Genomic DNA, 18,715 nt, shown 5'->3' with positions numbered 1-18,715 from the left:
TTTAATATTTCAACTTAACAAATTTGTCATCAACGTTCGGATTTTGACCTCCATACTTTATAGGGAGTGGGTCCTAACTAGTTTAAGGAGCATTGGCTGACAAATCCATGTTCGCCGATTCTACTCTAGTTCTCACATTTATAGAATTTTGACGCTAAATTGGCTGTTAAAAGCGAATTATTATTTCACTTCTTAACTTTTCTTAATAATTTAACAAAAATAGAATCGGCCAAGTGAGCTTTTCTCATTACTTTGCGTCCGGCGTCCGGCGTCCGGCGTCGTCCGTCGTCGTTAACTTTTACAAAAATCTTCTCATCTGAAACTACAGGGCCAAATTAAACCAAACTTGGCCACAATCATCATTGGGGTATCTAGTTTAAAAAATGTGTCCGAAAACCCGGCCAGTTTTTGGCTTTACGCATTTAGAGAAAATCTGATGGGGTTAAATTGTTTAACAGGTCAAGATCTACCTGCCTCTAAATTTTCAGATAAATCGGACAACCCGTTGATGGGTTGCTGCCCCTGCATTGATAATTTTAAAGAAATTTTGCTGTTTTTGGTTATTATCTTGAATATTATTATAGATAGAGATAAACTGTAAACATCATTAATGTTCAGCAAAGTAAGATTTACAAATAAGTTAACATGACCAAATGGTCAGTTAACCCCTTTAGGAGTTATTGCCCTTTATAAACAATTTTTAATCATTTTTCGTAAATCTAAATTATCTTTTACAAAAATCTTCTCCTCTGAAACTACTGAGTCAAATCAATCCAAACTTTGCCATAGTCATCTTTGGGGTATGTGGTTTGAAAAAAATGTCCGGTTACCCGGCCATTCAACCAATATGGCCGCCACGGCTAAAAATAGAACATAGGGGTAAAATGCAGTTTTTGGCTTATAACTCAAAAACCAAAGCATTTAGAGCAAATCTGTCATGGAGGTAAATTGTTTATCAGATCATGATCTATCTGCCCTGAAATTTCAGATGAATCGGACAACCAGTTGTTAGGCTGCTGCCCCTGAATTGGTAATTTTAAGGAATTTTTGCTGTTTTTGGTTATTATCTTGAATATAATTATAGATAGAGATAAACTGTAAACAGCAATAATGTTCAGCAAAGTTAGATTAACAAATAAGTTAACATGACCAAATGGTCAATTGCCCCTCTAAGGAGTTATTGTCCTTTATAGTAAATTTTTAACAATTTTCATAAAATTTGTAAATTTTTACTAACATTTTCCACGGGGCCAAGTTCATTATACTAGTAGATAGAGATAATTGTAAGCAGCAAGAATTTCCGTAAAGAAAGATGTACAAACACATCACCATCACCAAAACACAAGTTTGCATGAATCCATCTGCTTCCTTTGTTTAATATTCACATAGACCAAGGTGAGCGACACAGGCTCTTTAGTGTCTCTAGTTTATATTTCTCGTAACTTTAATATCCCCCTTTAACTGAAAAAAAATACCAACTTGTTTAGAATAATAAGTTGATGATTTCATTTGTAAATATAACACATTTGGTGAATTATCTATTCGAACATTTATGCTTTAAATGGTTAAATACCACAAAAAGGAGGTTAGGATTGATTTAGGGAGTAATGGTACCGACAGTTTAGGAACTAGGGGCGAAAAAGGTGCCACAAACGAGCATTTTTGTAGTTTCCGGACAATCACTTGTGTGAATGTATGGATCTCCCAACCCCATCCCCATCCCCAAAGTACCCCCTTTGGATCCGCCCGCATACGTTTAACCATTAAACCCGTAATGTTTTAAAATATGTAATTAACGTAGATATGCGTATATGTTTATCAGGTGACAGTGTTAGTTAAGTTGATAACACCTTTTATACGAGATAATGTTCACAGATACGAGTTATCTCCCCTTTCTTGATAAGCTATTTTGAATTTCCGCCTTCAAAACAAACAATATTAATGCACCTGTAAATGTAGATGTACAAAATGTAAACATAGACATATATGTGGAGTTGTTCTGTAATTCGCAATTAACTAACTTAGGAATAGGTGTAAAATTCTAAAAAGGTAAGCCGGATTATCTTAATACATATTACCTCTTTTAGCAACAAACATTTAGTTTTTTGTTTGATGTTATTGTTTTGCTTAACATTGGGTTAACTTGTATACAATTGTTATGAAATGATTATTAATTTAAATGATATCATTCCATGTTACAATTGTGGTTTGATCGTCAGTTTTCGAAATAATCCAATCAAATCGGTGCTAAGCGTCGTCTTGAACTTGCAAATAGGTGAATGTTGTTTTACTCCTTGTTGGAGACATCACTTCAATTCATGATGATGAACAGCAATAAAAGACCTGTGCATGTTTTGATATTGTGTCAAAGATCGGTACCCCATACAGGGGTACACATGTAGCTGATTATGCCATCTATGAAAGGGGTTCCTAACCCAGGATAAAGGAGAGGGATCTTAACGCAGCCCAGGATAAGGAAGGGGTTCCAACTTTATGTCCCCATTCAAATGCATTTATCGTCAAAAAGGGGGGTTATAAACCCGCGAACTTCCCCTCCTGTCTCCTCCACTGCAGAGGATACGCGCATCTAGAGTTCAAAATTGTCATCCTAGTCTACATAATGAGTTTAAATAAAATGAATAAGTGTAGAAAGTTGAAAATGGAAAAAGAGAAAATAAAACAGAGGGAGAAAAAGCTATACAATTGATAAAAGGGTAAGCAAGTAGATACCTATGTTTACTGACTGTCACCTAGCTGTTCTGTTATTGATAGTAGGAAATATTTCCGTCAGTACAAAGTGAAAGGAGGAAGGCAAAGTAATAAACATACTAACGATATCTCTAATTTCCCATGATAACAATCCGACGTTGTCAATGATATAAATGTCATACTTAAAGTCATCACTAAGCCTCACATAATCCATGAAACCATTTTAACCTGAGCTAAGCTTTTTCAATTTCCGTTCAAATTCCTTTTATTGCTTCATTTACTTTTTATCTTCCTTATTTCGAGAAAGATTTCAAATGCATTAGGTTAATACCTGCATTGGCGTTTTTCATACTTTTTTTCACGTCCTTTTTCGGTATATAGCTCTTCGTCCTTTTAATAAGCTTTGGATTTTCAAGTCTCTTGGCCTCAAACATCAATGAAGAGACATTGATTGTCAAAACACACATCTGGTGCCGAAAATGTGTACCGTTTATGTTATTGATAAAGTTCTAAACTATATAATATTGAATCGTTTTAGGATATAAGAAACTAGTTTCTTACTTTTTCTATTATTATTTAAATAAGTTAGCTGGCGAAAATGTAAGTTATTCTCAAATATATACAGCAATTACAAAGATAAAAAAGACTCTGTTCGTGTTTGAAAGTACTATCATAAGAAAAGAAAAAACACTTTTTAATTTTCGAGTATGATATCACTCAAACAGCTGAAGTGACAAAAGAAGTGATCCTTTCCAATAGTACCACAGTACTGAAACAAAAATGAGATCAGCTGTTCTACATACGGTACTCATAAAGCAAGGTTCCGCTTGAGTACACACTACAGTAGTTACTGTACTATGCCTCGGAATCACACACCGTGACGGGAGATGTAAACGTCACCTGTAAAGATTATTAATATTTACCTCATACCTTTATCATCATGTATGTTAAACCGCTTTAAGCAACGGTTGGGATTTATTTTATTTTACTTATCATTGAAATATTTCACTTTTCGAGTGTGAGTTCAAGTGGCTCTCCCGAGAACTAATTCGATAGTCTTCTTAATGGATATATAAGCTACTTATACCTATCATTAACAGGTAAGAATGATTTTGTCTTTGATCTTACGATATAGGTAATTTTGTTTATAGGTGTACTTCAGGTGGAATATGTAATATTTTCTGCATAATGATATAGATATGTCTACACAATTACAAGTATTTACAGTCATATTTTGAATATGTAATTTTTTTGAACGACAGAATTTTTTCTTTTAAATTTCCAGGTAAGCGCTTTTAAATTTTTCAATCAAATTTGTAATCAGGAAATTTAAAATGTCAATACAACCGTCTATTTGTTTTGATTTGAATAGTGTGCTTGTTATAACCAATTCTCTAATACACTGGAAACTTGTATTTGAATTTAAAGGACCCATTCATTATAATATACTTTGGGTTGGTCGTTTTATTCTAAAAGTTCCGGCGACATTAGAAGCCACCTGTTTAGATTTATTTTCAAAAAGCCAATTTAACCCCAAAAACAAACGATTGAAACTGGCAATTAAACTTGCCATATCGTTAATTATCTGTGATTTTTTAAAACAAAGTTTTCTACATACACATACCATATAAGTATATAGTCACATTTGAATCTTAAGTGAATTTAGAAACATAACTCTGCAGGTTCATCAAACAGAGGTTAAATACTCATTTTAATTTGCTCGTTTTACAGTAACGTCAATGTTTAAAATGCATGCGACATGGATCAGGTCATGTCCATTTTTCTGATGGTCCTCGGTTCTTTGTATAGCCCTTAATGTTTATTGTGAATTTTGAATAGTGCCTAATAAAGTGTCTTGTTTATAATTGAATGCGTTTTTATATTCGGTAAAATAAACTCTTACTGTATGTCTTATGGAGGGTCCTTTATATATTTTGCTGCGCATGCCAATACTCCAAATCAAATAATTTCAAAACGGTTTATGTCTCTATTTTATATGAACCAAGACCGGTATAATGATTCTATGAAAATTAATTATAATGAACAAATTGTCTGGACATTGTGACATTGTAATTTCATGTGAACTTTTCTTTGTCATCTCTGTTCCTTTAAATGCTATATGTCTTTTAAGAAGTTAATGAACAAATTGTCAGGACATTGTGTGCCACAAAGTGACATTGTAATTTCATGTGAACTTTTCTTTGTCATCTCTGTTCCCTTACATGTATGTCTTATCCTCCCTCTAACGATTTAACAATACACCCCTATGTAGCTTTGTCATGTCCTCCAGGCTAGAGGCGGCAAAATTGTCTTTTTATTGACAAAAAGTTGTATTGTTAAAGGTCTCTCACCTGGCCACCTGTAGATGGTTTGTCAGACCATATGTTTAACACACACACATATATAGTAGATATATAAATATTCGATACTTTGTCTGAAATGATCAAATATTAATGACATAAAACGTATATTTTATTGATTTCCTCCAGTGGATTATTTTATTTACCTGTTTACTGTGTTTTTATTTACATTTGTACTACTAAGTATCATAGCTTTATAAACTGATATGTTCCTTTCATCTTACTTTAATGAGGACTTGTCTTCGGGACATACCGAGTTATGTACGTACAATAATATATATATTTTATTAATTGTGAAAGAGACAACTCTCAACCAGGTACCAAAGAAATTGGAATTTATCAACTATAGTTTACTGTACTACTACGACCTTCAACAATGATCAAAATTCATCCCATATAGTAAGCTATAAAAGGCACAAACATAAAAAATGTAAAACGATTTAAAAAACACTTTCTAACTTTCTGCAACACGGATACTTGGCTCAAACCGAACAGCAAGCTATAAATACATTTGAGGTCAACGTTTTCTGAGGGAGTTGGAACCTTAATTTCTTAATGTATTAATTTATAAATTAACAACATACAAAGACCTCTATAAAGCTAAAACGAAATACGCATGAGGGACATGCCAACGGAATTAAGTTCGTCTCCGACATTCCTTCGGATGAAAAGAGTACATATATCTCACCAGGATAAATTCTACAAAGAATTTGATTATTCGTTTCTCAAGGAAGAGTTTTGTTGTCATTTTAAAATACTACCCAGATAAACAAATACAATAAGGAAGAAATCTACATTTAATACAATGCTTGCTATAATTTTATATTACACTGTGTGTTTGTGCTTTGAATCGATTCTCGAGGCTGCATGCACATGGTGGCTCACTTCGTAATGATTTTACCCGAATAGTCGGTGCATCTGTTAATTCCAGTTATTGTAACAAAAACCCCTGAGGGTTTGGGTTGGTTTAACCGAATAGATAATAATGGGCTATAAAACTAAAGAAGTGTTTTTGGCATGATTGGTTTCGATCTAAGAATAAGAGAATAGAATTAGCATTTGGTAGAAAATGGACGCTACCTTCGCCACATAACAATGGCTGTGCGATCTCTGTGACTTGCCAATGATATTTTGCAATTTTCTTCATGAATGCAAATTTATTGCAAACAGTTACGCGAATACAATGAGCTTTGAGGGTCAAGTAGTCTCTACCGGTCAACATAAAACAACCTGACTGGTAACGCCTTCGTTTTTAGATTACAGGGAACACGTACATAAAACAAATTCCTTTCTCCGCTCACACAATAGACTTTATGCTGTCACTTAAATTATGTGGTTGAAGCATGAAGCAAATATTTACAGTTGCTCCCGGCTTTCGTGTTAACTGGAAAATTTACAAACTGAAGGTGATATGAAGTTGTTGTGTACAATTTATAACACAATGTATTGTAGATTTACAAGAACATTTTGTATTGCTGATCTTTCCTATTTTTTTTTATGTAACGTTTATTGTTTTGGCTTTCACAAGGTCGTTGGCCTTTTTCATTTGAATTGTTCTCATTTTACCATGTCAGGGCTGTATACGGTATGGGATTTGCGCATTGGTGAAGGCGACCTATAATTGCTTACATTTACGTCATTTTGGACTCTATTGGCAAGTGGTCTCATTTTGATATTCTATTTTTATATATCAATGGCTAATCAATCTCATGACACTATTGAAACTTCGATTCCAAGCTTTGATTGTTCTTTACTACAATCACTGGATATGAAATTGGCAGGGGCGGGTCCAGTCATTTTAAAAAGGGGGGTTCCTAACCCAGGACAAAAAGGGGGTTCCAACTACATGTCCAAATTCAAATGCATTGATCGTCCAAAAAAAAGGTGGGTTTGAAACCCCTGGAACCCTCTCTTGATCTGCCACTGGTTGGGCATACTAGTATGTTACCACAGCGACTATGCACGGGAACTGAATATCAATAAACGTTTCCTGCACTGACAATCACCAGTGTGGTAAAATATGTCAACTTTTTCACTGTTGTCTTCGCCATTTATTGCGAGCTACTAGAGCATACTGTCTATTGGTTGCATAACTATTGTGGTTCATTGTACTCATCTAGATGACTATCTGTTCTTTTATTACAAGTCTATTCAAATCAAAGTGTTACTGAAGTAGATAGTTAGTAAATAGACAACATAAACATGCTACCAAAACTTGATCAGCCAACAATTAAACAGGTTGCGATTTCTCCAGTATGTTTTTGACATTTTCTTTTATTTTTATCGAAAACCGTCTGATAGGAAACTCGCAGATCTATAACCTCGCATGTTCAAAAGATTTTCGCCTCTTGCATTGTGTTTACATCTTTTGAAATCTGTCCTTATGTCCTTGTTATTACTATTCATAAAAAGCCCTTTATAAGCCATGTTATCGAGTTATTCACAGTCATGTAAGCATTGATAATTTATCATAACTAATCATAATTAATCGTCTTTCGTAGAATGACATTTATACAACAAATCTTCTTAAACAGCATTCGTCCTTATACGACCCAAACCGGTTCGTTTCTAAATTAATGTTACAAAAATAAATTATGAAAAAGGAATACAGCAATTTACAAATGTAGGTCATAGCGACTCAAATGATACAGATTCTTTTCAGTATTTCAATATAAGGTTTATTGATACATCAAACTATCAGCTATATGTTATTTTCGTGGCTCAAATATTTTCAAAATTAATATACTGGCCTAGTAATAACAGAAAAGTTTTGCACACTTTTTTCTTGGAGTAATTTTACCAATTGCTTTACTGGAATATTGCAGAAATTGAGAATGGAACAGGCCCCTTTCCAAAACTTTCACATATCTACATTGAATAATGTTTCATCCAACGAATAGTTTACCTTAGCTGTGCATATTTGGCAAAAAGTATCGGAATTTCGGAATGCCCCTTAACTTCATATTTAATTTGTTTCTTTTTAACCGTTAACCATATTTTTACTTTTTTGTTTCGAACGTCTCTTTTGAGTCTTTTTGTAGACGAAACGCGAGTATTGCGTTGATTGTTTAGACGTGGTACTTATCATGAACTTGAAATCTAAGTTCCGTCACCCTGTATTTTGATATTTTAGTATTTGTATGCCATATGCATACGTGTTGTATGTTGGAATTATATTACAACATTGTAGGATTTTTATTTACGGTTTAAATACACAATATGTATAGAGTTACGTCTGAACAATGAGAAGATATCTAAGTATCTCATTCTATTCAAATCTAACAAAATGTTAATTGATATTCAAGTTCGTGTCTTTAGTCGGAACTATCAACTTTTGTACAGTTGTCAATTATATATTTCCAACTCTTTGTCAGTTTATGTAAACATTAGTTACATGCAGTTAAATAAAACTCTCAACCCCCCCCCCCCCCCCCCCCCACCTTTTATGCAACCATTACATTAAGTTAATATTACAGCCAGAAGTTAAACAAAAATTGTTAGACCTTCTATGTCTACCAAAAAAAAATAACTTGTTGCATGGCTCCGAATTAGACTTTAGTACAAGGATGATTTAGTAGCCTTTAATTAGTTTTATTTTGTATTTTTATGTGGAGGGGGAGCATCACACAAAAGGGCAATAAAATTATCTAAAAGAGGATGTCATGTAGCATTCTAAAGGCGTTTTTATTTGACTGGTTTGACTGTTTAAAAACGGTTTTAGCAATTAAAACTATTTGACACGTCATAAGCGTCTCCATTCAGTTCCTTATTCCACCCGCCTAATTCCAATTGTCAAAACCATCTTGCTATTTCTAATCTAGATTATATCCAAACTTTTCCGATTTATGGTGCAAAGTACCAAAAACTCGATTTCTGGCTTTGCTACGACTTGAAATACGACACAGTGTTTTATTCTATAAAAAAAGAATCAGAAAGTGTTTTATTCTATGAAAAAAAACTGTTTTGCATGAAACATTAATCGATTTTATTATTGAATCAAATGTCGATCTTATTTTCCAGTCTGGGATCATTATTTCTATCAGGTTAACATAACCTTTATAAATGGTCGTTCAAGACATTTTCAATACCTCCAATGTACTTTGTGTTATTATGCTTTGGTAATGTTTTTTCTTTTATATTTCCATTACGTGTTTTATTATCCAGAACGTATCACCATAACCGTCAGACTTTGCTAACACTACCCTTAACAAGGAAATATATAATTTATTGCTTACTTCAATCACAGTTTTATTATCCCGTTTACTGGTAGCGTGAAATGTTTTTGATGAACTTGATGATAAAGAAACTTTTTAAGAGTTATTTCATATCTCAACTACTGGTATTTAGTATTTTCTATCAAACCTAAATATAATTACATATTAGGGCTGAGAGTCTAGGAAAATATCCGCCTAAGCCTTCATTAACCGACTGTCATTCTAAGATATTTTGTTTCCTTATTTCTGTGCAGCACAGCTATTTTTAATTATAACGGATTTATTACGGCCAGGGAACATGTCATTCTTAAACCCTGACTTGCTTTTAAACGTTTATATAGTTGTATACACAGTTATACAGACATACCTAATTAAAATTTTGTTTTTCTTTAGCTCTTAAGCTAGACTACAAAATATACTATTTATGAAAGCATTTTCATGCAAGAAAGACCTTAACATTTTTTTCCCACAAAAGTGACCTTACTTCCAATAAATCTACAGAACTATACTTTTAAGTATCTGTCACAAACAAATAAAACAATATACCAAGATTAACTAAGCCATTTTTTTTACCTCCAAAAAGTAGATTTTCTTATTTGGCTGCAGAAAATATAGATATGCCACCTAACCTTTTCCCCCAAGAGTTTGGTCAAAACATTTAACTAGTTATATTGTCAATAATAAGCATTTGTTTAAGATCCATGGTATCTACTCTTATGGTCAAATATATACTATTTTTATTACTGTAAAAGTGATTTCTGTCAGTAGATGAAGGGTTATGAGAACATTTTCCTAGACTATCAATCCTAATATGTAATTATATTTAGGTTGGATAGAACTACTAAAACTTTTGTTTAAGATCCAGGGGTCTACTCTTCTGGTCAAATATATACTATTCTTACTACTGTAAAAGTGATTTCTGTCAGACTTCAACAGAACTGTTTATTTTGATATGATGTCCCTGTAATTGTTAAATAATGAATGACTTCTATGATGTAAATACAAACCAGACAAGATAGTCATCGCGAGAATGTGCCTGAAGCGAATCACAAATGTCATTATTTTTCTAATGTCGTAACGCTGACATAATTGCTGTACTTCCAGCGACATGAATTAATAATTATATCACGTTTAACGGTTTGAGGACATACTAAACATTCTGTAGGTATTTTTTTTTCTTTTTTGTGTATGTTTTTTTGTTGTTGTTGTAAAATTGAATATGTTTATATTCTATTTCAAATGCGGGCAAATAAGATATTCAGCGCATGATTATACAAATTCAGTTCAGGGACTGTACAACGGTTGTCGTTGTGTCATGAAGTCCTGTCATATTTGTTATTCGTAAATTGCATTGTTATAAGTTGGGACGTTATTTTTCTCGTTTGAACTATTCTAATTTCTAATGTTATCAATAAGGCCTTTTATAACTGCAAGTATGGTATGAGGTTTTCTCATTATTGAAGGTTGTACGGTGACCTAAAATTGCTCATATCGATGTCATTTAAACTTTCATGGAATGTTTTAATAGGTCATCATACCATATCTCCTCACTTCTATACCAATAAAAGATGTACGTGAAAAAAACCAAACATAATTTATATAAATTGATTAGACTGTTGGTTTTCCCGTTTGAATGGTTTTACATTTGTCTTTGTTTGGGGCCTTTGTATCAAAGCCGTTCGACATGAGCCAAGGCTCTGTATTGAAGAGTGTAATTTGACATACTATGTATAAAAAAGAAGATGTGGTATGATTGCCAATGAGACAACTATTCACAAAAGACCAAAATGACACAGACATTAACAACTATAGGTCACCGTACGGCCTTCAACAATGAGCAAAGCCCATACCGCATAGTCAGCTATAAAAGGATATAGGAAGATGTGGTGTGAGTGCCAATGAGACAACTCTCCATCCAAATAACAATTTAAAAATTAAACCATTATAGGTTAAAGTACGGCCTTCAACACGGAGCCTTGGCCCCGATAAGACAATGTAAAATAATTCAAACGAGAAAACTAACTGGTTACTTTTACAAGTTATGACATGGATGGAGAAATGTCTCATTGGCATTCATACCACATCTTCTCATATCTTTGTAGAACCATTTGCTGCACGAACCTGTATTTAAAATGAACTGTATGGTGCACAAATTCGGCACACATAATCACTAAAGAATCCCATAGCGGCACCAAAAACTTCCGGATGTATATTTCTTTGTAACGACATCTACAAATAGTCTGAGATCGCTTTAACCCGGAAAATAAGTGGCTATGTTTCTGTTGCTCAACAATGATGGTTTCATTGGCCTTGCGCTAACAGAAAGGGCCCGAGACGGAGTTATTCGGTTTAAGTGACACATCAAATATATATACATTTCTAAGTATACACCTAATCACCCTTTACCTTATCCATTCCATATCAAGACATTGGCGGAATTTTAAGAATTGAATACTTTTTTAGTATACTTGACATTGATAATATTTTTGTTTCTAGTAATAATATTTGTTCAGATTAATATTTAAATTAGGTTGGTATCTTTGATAAACTATAAATAATTGTAAAATAAATATGAATGTAGATTAACCATAACCTCACAATGCTGGAATATAATAAGTCTGTTTGCTTTTAAACACTTTGGCGGCAAAATTCTTATGGTCATGTTGATAGAATCCCTCAGCTGTTAATGATTTGGTGTACTTTACCAGAGTCAGCACACGCGGCTAAACTAGTTTTAATATAAATGCACACACGTTGCGTAGCTCAAACTCACTTGCTTTTGAGTTGTAGTCCTATCATGTAATGTTGTCATTTTAATGTTATAATTAATATTGCCATTAAAGAGGGAGGTTTGGTATGCCACAAAACCAGGTTCAACCCACCATTTTTTTTTCTTAAAATGCCCTGTACCAAGTCAGGGAAATGGCTTTTGTTATATTATAGTTTGTTTATGTGTGTGTTACATTTTAATGTTGTCTTTCTGTTGTGTCGTAGTTCTCTTACATTTCAGTGATATGTTTCCCTCAGTTTTAGTTTGTAACTCGGATTTGTTTTTCCTCTATCCATTTATGAATTTCGAACAGCGGTATACTACTGTTGCCTTTATTTAGCATCAGCAGGACCAAAGTACAACATAAATATGTGTGCTGAAGGTTTCTCTGTCATAAGTTTTGTGGCTCATCAATCATGTTGACTGAGCAATGTCTTGGTGTACCTCCGAAAATATAACCCCAAATTATCTAAACAGACTATAATGGCCAACAAATGGTGTACAATTATTTTCATTTTTGATATACGGATTAATACAATACCCATAATCATTTAGATTCTGGACTTATGAATTAAATACAAGACACTAAGGTGGTCTTCGGCTGATGTCTGCTCTATGGTCGGGTTTTTGTCCCTCTGGCACATTCCCCATTTCCATTCGCAATTTTACCATAAACTTGACTGCACAGAAGAAGTTCGGTTTAGATGAAAATGTCACTTAAATCAATTGTCGTGCTCAATAAATATCTTGTTCCGAGCTTATATTGTAAATGTGGCCTATTTGCACTATGAAAAAAACTCTTACAATGATCCATTGTTGAAATAAATGTTTGGATCTAAATCAAGAAAAGTGTAATTACCGATATTTTATTATACTGGGCTTTGTTGTTTTTTTGCAACGTGAGAAAAATCTATCAAAGAAAGTGTTTTAAATTAAACAAGAAACTCTTTTTATACCAGTATACATTTCATAGTACTTACAAATGTACAAAGAAGACCGGTTATGTTTCATAAAAGTTTACCCGAACCTTGTACCCGTCTAATGCTGCTTGTTCTTCTTGTCCCTGATTTGTTAATATGTAGGTGCAGTCTGGATCAGTATATATACGAGTTAACAAGGCGAGACAATAAGTTCTAGTAAATCACGAATTATGTGGTTCATACGTGCTTCTCGTTTTTAGTCTTTTATATAGGTTAGACAGTTGGTTTTCCCGTTCAAATGATTTTACACCAGTATTTTTTCGGGCCCGCTGTTGCTTTCTGTTGTGACTTGGCTAGGGAGTTGTTTCCTTGGCACTTATATCACATCTTCTTATATCTATTATAAGTAAAGATTAGAGTACAGTGAGCTTGAAATAGAGACTATAGGTGGTAAACAAAATAAATGACAAAGAGAATAGAAAATAGACAAACCAACATTTAAGAATACAGCCCTAGAGACCCTCATTATCTCTTTGCATTGACTCACTGTTTGAAAGTTTAAGGCTTTGTTTTTAGTATAGTGACTTCCGTTTTCTGGTGTTTTGATTTAGAATTTAGAATTCAGCTTGAGAAATCATAGCACACCGTGACATTTATTCGAATTTTAAGCCAACGGTATAAGGCAAACATGTTAAACTTGGTTCTTTGGGTCAATATTTATATTTGTGCTATCATTGGAAACGCTTTTCAATCTGTCGAACGTTTAAATTTAGGTCAGAGCAAATATGTACATTGTAAATGTGTTTGACCAAGTTTTGAAAATCCTTGGGCATACACACAGAATAAACGGAAATCGGATACATTTCATAGATCTATATCACTTAAAGATTTTTGTCTGTTTTTCGAAACATCGTCTGAATGAAATCATTAAAAACCATTTTTGAAAATAAAAAAAAATATGTTATATATATATAGGGTTGTATTTGAAGAAGTATTAGTCCATTGAGCGAGTATGTATTCTTTATAAAATTGAGAAAGGAAACGGGGAAAGTGTCAAAGGAACAACAACACGAACAAATAACAAGTTCTGTGAAAATGGACGTCAAATGTTTGACAAAGCATTTCAAGAGACTCTCTCTGGTATATCTTTTGTATTTTGTGTTGCTGTGTTGATGTCTCTTTAATGTATAACTCACATCTCCTTTTATTGAAATGTAAGAATGGTTGCCACTTATTAATATCATTGTTGGTGAATAAAGCATTGGCGGATCCAGGGGGTGCGGGGGTTGGAACCCCCCTTTTTTTGGTAGATCAATGCATTTGAGTGGGGACATATAGTTGGACCCCCCCCCCCCCCCTTTATCCTTGGTTGGGAGCCCTCCCCCTTTTAAATTGGCTGGATCCGCCCCATGATAAGCATTTCATCAAAAGTTTTAAGCTTTTATTCACTCTCTCAAAAAATCAATTAATCAGGACTAATTATATATGTGATGAAAGTTGTAAATGATTACTAAAAAAAAACTTATTCTTAAATCTTATCGTTTCATTCAATAATTTGTTTGTATTTATTTTTATAAAAAAGATTAGATGATTGAAATCGCAAAACGGTTGAGTAAAGGAATCGAACAAAAACCAACTTAGTCACCCTTTGTAAATCTTATACATTAATAATAGGTGTCTTGATCGAATGCTGTTATTACTATAATTCTTGACTTAAAAAAAGTACCTTCACATTAAGTTTTTAGAATATAATTGATTAAAATGACAGAAACCCACAAGTTGGCTTTGGAATCGAAATTTAGGCAAAACAAGACTTGTAAAAGTGTGCATCTATTTTGGTGCGGGGTGACTGTATATACGCACATCCACGTTCGGTCAAAACAGAGACGATGATATTTTAAATCTCAAGGGCTCTCAAATATTTCGTTAAAGAATTTAAACGAACTAAGGATAATTTCAATAATCCTTTTACTAAGGTGAAAATAAAAATTAATATCGCCATCGCCGTTAATGTGAACTCTGACATTAAAATTCAAAGGAAGTGTTAATAATGTATGTTAACGTTATTTAAACGGTTAATAAACAAGTTAAATTAAAGATTATTTACTTTGAAAATGCCTTTTATATAAATCTAAATTTGTCAAAGAATGTGTAATAATTGAAGTATGATACATTAATTTTTACTGTAAATAGATATATTTTCTTGTGTGGCATTTTAAAATATCAAACTGTATGAGAGCTGTTCCTCGAAAAAAAAATGTAGATTGCTCGCCGAGTTCGGGGGTATAAGCCAGGTGGTCGAAGATGTGTGTCCTTTGGATTTGGACCTCAAGGATCCGGCAGATCTCTTCTTTTCGTTACAGTGTGTTTTGTTTAGAAATACGAAGAAATCGAAGAAAATTACCTTGGAATCTTTCTTTGTGAGTGGTGTTCTTAGTTGATTCCACAAACATGAGGGGTTTTTTTCTGAGGGATTTGTCATCTTCATTACACTTGAAAAGTTTAAGCACTGTCGACCAGGCAAACATATTGCATTTTGAGTCTTTGGTTTGACCCATATATATATTATAACCATGGCCTTATTTCATACGTGGTTAATGGCTATGATATCTATGGTTTGACTTTGGTGTGGTAAGATATTGTTACCATGATATACCATATGGATGCTATTAATATATTAATTGGTTTGAGACGCCCTTAATTCATTCGTCGATCGCAGTGAGCTGAATTTTTCACTTTCTTATGATTATGCAAACATTATTTTTTTCGATTTTAATAATGACCCGCCCTTTTTCTCAGCGCCTACATTTGTCTGTTAGTCATTGGCTTTCGAATTTAAGCGTGCCGAGGAAGGTCAATCCTTAAAAGGACCAAACTTGTAAATTGTTATTTTACCACAATTAGCATGGTTACCAAAAAATACATACAGTACGTGTTGTACGCTCCTAGCAAAAACTGCCGTCAAGTTTATGTCTTGTAGAATCACTATAAAATGCAAATATAAATTCGATCAAATTGATCTTTCCACCCACTATTACACCTTTGTGGTGTTTAGTCATACTTCGTTTGGTTTACACACCGAGATTTTAAATCGGATTGTTATGAAATTTGGTCTGAAGTTAAACTTCTTACGCCCATTGTTATTCTTTGCTCCTAATGCTCTTTGGAATTTTCAAGTATTTCAAAAATAAAAATATTTGTTATGGTGTTTTTTTTGGCACATATATACCAATAATTGATCATGTCAAATTTGTAGAGAAACACTAAAAGATGAATAGATAAATAATTAAATAAACAAAAACTCTACTTGTCGGTCTCCAGATGGCTGACAAATTTCCTACATGTGATGCGATTTGAAAATTTCGGAAGAATCTGCGATTTTTTTGCACATCAGAATTGAAAATACAGATAAACATTTATATTTTTTATAGACATTTTCAAGACTTATAAAATATTTTTGTGGACAGTTTTGTTAACTTGGTGTAATAGCGTTTTTCTTATAAATTTGTAAAGTTTTTTCAACTAATATTTCATGCAGTCAGATCAATGAATGAAATTAAATCTGCAACTTAATCATTTTATCCAAAACAATCAAACTGTCATGTTTAAGGTCACTTTTCACATACAGAAACTATAATTATTAAGCAATATTTCATAATCAATTGTTATAAACAATCCTCTACCCAGGAAACGCAACAGGGGTAGTAATGGTGTCAAATTTGAATAACACGTCGGGTGTACACTTACTATAATAAATTATAAACCGGAAACTAAATCGACCTTATACAAATATTAAGAGCTGCATTACATGTGTAAAATTTGTAATCCCAAAGAGGAAAGAGAGATATTTAAGGTGTTTCAAGGTAAGCCTTACGTGTCGGCAGCAAGGTATTGTTTTAACAGCCATTTTTTTTAAATCTTTGTTCTTTTGAAAATCTCCTCGGGAAAGTTTAAATTTAAACGCCTTGCATGTATCTTAAAAATGTTAACAAATCGAAAAATTGCAACTTTTTTCCTACAACTATTCTGATTATGATATGATTTTATTCGTCTAGATAATAGGATGGCATCATTTCCTAGCTATAGTTTATAAGCGTATACAATGTGCTTGTAAGAACACAACGCCGGCTGTACCGGCTGTACCGGCTGTACCGGACTGTTGCACTAACATTAGTCCTAGGATGTACCGCATTATATTCTCATTTCATATTCACTGATAATAAACTGTTTATACCACGCTGCGTAATGGCCACTAACCGTATTGAAAAATGCACTCTCTTGATTTGCTCAACTTAACTAATCTTCTGATCCCACTTTTCTTTTTTTTTTAATTTCTTAAAAAGTGAATTGTTGTTTGAATGAGACAAAGTTATTCAGTTTTAAAATACTTTGCACTGACCGTAATCATAATAGAAAATGAAATTTATGCTAATTTTTGAAAGTTCAAAAGTTTACTGATGGCCTTCAGTGTTAGTAAATACTGAAATATGAATTTCAGATTTCTTTATCTACATTATTAAATTGTTTATCTATCCTATAACTTATCTATAATTTTGTAATATTAGACGCTGTATTATTTTCAATTGAAAAGTTATGCTGAAATGAGGAGAAAATGAAATATGTCAACAATACAACAATATATTTAGTCAATATATAATTTATCAAAATACTATAAGTAGAAAAATTGTAATAAATTAATACTAAAATCTCAAAAGAGATTGGTGCCTCAAGACTTAATTTTTGGTTTTACTTTGTTTATGATATAAAAATATTGTATATGGACTACTGAGTTTCGAAATCTGTCTACGATGGAAGCTTGTAACGACCTTGACTGGCTACACAGCCCTTTCACGGTCGGTCAAAACCTTTTTAGAAGAGGTTCGGATGCTGAGTTTACTCTGGGACATAATATATTTTAGGTATCCTTTTACTAGTGTTACTTAAAAATACGCAAGAGAAATGAGTTGCGTTTAAGTGAGTGTAATACCCTCAAGATTTTAGGCATTGATATCGTGGTTTTTTTGTGGTTCTATTGTGTTGTTGGTTTGCTTCCCGTGAGGTGGATTTATTGGAGGAGAGGGGTGATCGGACCCCCCTTATGGAACTTCCTTATCTGCATTGACTTTTTACAGTATCCGGCACTCGAAACGTTGGTCTATCAGCATCCATACCCTTTCAAAATCCTGCAGCCACAATTGGCACTGATACAGTGAATGTATGGACTAATCTAAGGATTTGTATATATATATATATGTACATACAAATCCTTGATGTTTTTTTTAAAAAAATACAACACCCAGTGCTACGGAATATTTTATGAATTGAAAATCATTGAAGAAATTGAACAATAAACCATGTTGTTAGTTTAATTCATAGTTATTACTTTATAACAAAAAATCACCAGGAACTAGAAATGAATTTCTTAATAAATATTTTTATTTTGAAAAAAAAATATCATTTTAATTGTATATGCATGTTATAAGAGAATAAGGAATATATTTGAAAAAGAGTCAGGTAAAAAATATCATGCATGTATTTTCTAGTATAAGACAAATTATTGATTACATGCAGGTTAAAAATATATACCATGAAATGAAATCGTCATCCTCTATTTTCGTATGACACAATTTTTTCAGAATTAGAAACTTTGAAATTCCAGAAATGAGAAGACCTAATTCTTTTTTGTTCACCTGTCACAGTAGTCTCGATCATCCAGCCGCTTTATTTTTCAAAGTAGAGCGT

The 18,715-nt window shown here is 33.0% G+C and overlaps 1 protein-coding gene across 3 annotated transcripts in view; it reads left to right on the top strand.

Annotated features, from left to right (window-relative positions):
• The first annotated feature begins 3,589 nt into the window (after window positions 1-3,589).
• Window positions 3,590-18,715, top strand: part of LOC134695419 (dystonin-like) — a 131,023-nt gene continuing 115,897 nt past the window's right edge. Inside the window, exon 1 of one of the 3 annotated variants that reach the window (XM_063556663.1) lies at window positions 3,590-3,809. The gene's annotated coding sequence lies outside the window, so the exon portion shown is untranslated. Of the gene's footprint in view, window positions 3,810-3,878; window positions 3,995-10,383; window positions 10,445-18,715 lie in introns of those variants that run through there. The other 2 variants (XM_063556664.1, XM_063556665.1) reach the window with 2 other exon arrangements.

The sequence above is a fragment of the Mytilus trossulus genome, chromosome 13 (assembly GCF_036588685.1).
Source record: "Mytilus trossulus isolate FHL-02 chromosome 13, PNRI_Mtr1.1.1.hap1, whole genome shotgun sequence".
Classification (NCBI taxonomy): Eukaryota; Metazoa; Mollusca; class Bivalvia; order Mytilida; family Mytilidae; genus Mytilus; species Mytilus trossulus.
Note: the sequence above shows the minus strand (reverse complement) of the source record. Positions and strands in the feature narration are given on the sequence as shown.